Source organism: Hibiscus syriacus, unplaced genomic scaffold (genome assembly GCF_006381635.1).
Source record: "Hibiscus syriacus cultivar Baekdansim isolate YM2019G1 unplaced genomic scaffold, ASM638163v2 tig00111129_pilon, whole genome shotgun sequence".
Taxonomy (NCBI): Eukaryota; Viridiplantae; Streptophyta; class Magnoliopsida; order Malvales; family Malvaceae; genus Hibiscus; species Hibiscus syriacus.
The window spans coordinates 934,535-937,081 of NW_024062990.1; the positions used below are offsets into that span (position 1 = coordinate 934,535).

The window sequence follows — 2,547 nt, forward strand, 5'->3', positions numbered from 1 at the left end:
AGCATTAGTATACCATTAACTAAGGATACTTTACAAAATTAATTCAAAAGTTTTATTTCAATTTGACAGAAGAGACCTATCTTATTATTATTATATATCCACCTTATGAAAGCACGCGCACACACGTATATCTCTTTCATTTGCATTTTCCAAAGACTAAATCCACAAGTGACAAGCATCAATACTTCAATAGAAACCAATAAAATAAATTTCATTCTATGAGGTTTCCCCAAACCTGCAAAAACCTAAAGGAAAGATGAAACAAATCTGTCATCCAAAGAAAAACGATGAATGTATCTACAAAGTATTGATTTTGATTCTAAAAACAACCCAATTTCCCTAACAATTCAACCAGGGAATCTGAGCATCAACTTACTCATATAAAACAAAGAACAACTGCAGATGAAAATGTAACTCTTCCAACAGTTGGTTTAAGATACTCTTCTATATGTTCTTCGATATATGACTGCGATAATCCGGCCAACCGTTGGTTTAACATTGAGCCTTCCCGCTTCCAAGTGTGAGCTCAAGATCATCCAATCCTACTTCATGGATCCTCTCTCCTTCCCATGGCTTCACCTGTCCACTCTCAAACTGAAACTCCGAACCATGCCCTTTCTCTTTGATCAAATCATTGGGCAAACTTTGTGGAGCAAAGGGTTTCACGAGGTTAAATGTGGGAGAAGTTGGCATTTGAGATGTAGAAGGTGCAAACTTTTGAAAGCTGATCCATTGACTGGGTTCAACTGTCGACGTACCAGACTCATCACATTCAGGTATAGTAGCCGGGGCGTGAAAATGACGGTGAGTTGGACTAGCCGGAGCAGAGACTGCATAAAAAGGGTAGTTAAAAGAGGCCATGGACTCTTTGCCAATGGCTTCCCAGTTTGGAATTGGCTTGGGATTTCTTGAAGTTGGAGACGAAAGGGGTGGTGTCACCGGGGCACTGTTTGAGATTCGGAGAGGTGGCAGAGATGAAGGAATGGCGCTTCGAAGGAACGGGAGGAGACTAGATGGGTTATTAGCATCTAGCCTAGAGGGACTAGGGAAAGAAGAGGAGGACTGACTTGACATGAAGGAATTGGGCTTGGACATGAAGGAATTGGGCTTGGACTCATTGGACTCGGATTTTGGGAGGAAAATGGGGTAACTTTAGCTGAACTGCCTAGTATATCAACTGAAACCGGTGGTGGCTTACATCCCTTAACAACAAATGCAATTAAAAACAAAAAATTATCAACATTACTTGCTTTTATCCATCAAGAGCCAAGAGAATTATACAGGAAACAATGAACTGTTAAAAAAGAAAAGAAAAGAAAAGAATGAGACAATTAATACCAACCTAATCAAGAAAATTTTTTCAATGTTCATCAATGTTTCATTTCAGCTATTTAATGAAGCTTCAGTTCTAACACAGATCAATGAATGATTGTCTATGTCACAACTGGTAGTTTGAAGAATAACCACTTCCATTTTTTATCCAATATTTAACGTTTCATCAATATTTCATTTCAGCTATTCAATAAAGTTCCAGTTCCAACACAGATCAATGAATGATTCTCCCTAATTAACAACTGCTAGTTCAAGAACAAAAACTTCCATTTTTCACCCAAGTAAATAAACGCAAAACCAGAATCAAATTTGAACAGATCAAAAAGATCCAGAGAGCAAAATCAACCTAAAAACAAATTGGAACTAGATCAAAGTAAATTTGAACAAAAAATTGAACAGATCTACTAATTGGTAAGTAGTGAAAAAAGAGGAAGCAAATGGTAAATTAGATACCTTTCGATAAGTGGTGCCATCTTCTTCAACAACCCAACCAGCCTCGGCACAAAGAGCTTTGAGAACTTCATTGTTATCACAGTGGTTGGGTAGATTGTAATTCCCTCGAGCTCTAAGCCCAGTATATATCTTAGCAGCCATAGCTCTCCTCCTCCTCTCTCTCCTCCTGTTATTCTCTCTCTCCTTCAACGACGGCTTCCTCCTAGCCGCCAGCGGCGTCGACGTCGCCCCATCTGACGTCATCTCTCCGATTTTACAGAACAGCTGCGAGGAGGGGGCGTTGGGTCACGAGGAATACGCTTTCCCTTTGCTGGAAAAAAAATGTTAAGAAAGAAAGAATCTCACTCTGTTTAATACCCAAACGATGAAAAGGAGAGTAAGAAGAAAAAAACACACTTGGACGTGTCCGCGAGATTCGGGGTAGCCGTCCGCTTTAATGAATTCGTTTTTATGATGAAAATCATATTAAACTACGATTTTTGAATTTATATATAATTAATTTTAAAATAATATATATTTATTAAAATAATATTTTTTAAATTATTTATTAAAATAACATCAATTTTTATTATATAAAATAAACACATTCAATCAATCTTGTGTTTTGAAAGATTTATTTGATTAAATATATTTTTGTCTATCGTGACAACATAATTAATAGAATATACAAAAAATTTATTGACATGAAAAATGTATTTAATTCATTATTTGTTTTAAGGGTTTGAATAAATTTACAAATCTAGAAAAATGATCAAAAAGGAA

The 2,547-nt window shown here is 36.4% G+C and overlaps 1 pseudogene; it reads right to left on the reverse strand.

Annotated features, from left to right (window-relative positions):
- Positions 1-272: 272 nt before the first annotated feature.
- On the reverse strand, positions 273-2,108 carry LOC120154386 (annotated as a pseudogene).
- Between the last annotated feature and the right edge of the window lie 439 nt (positions 2,109-2,547).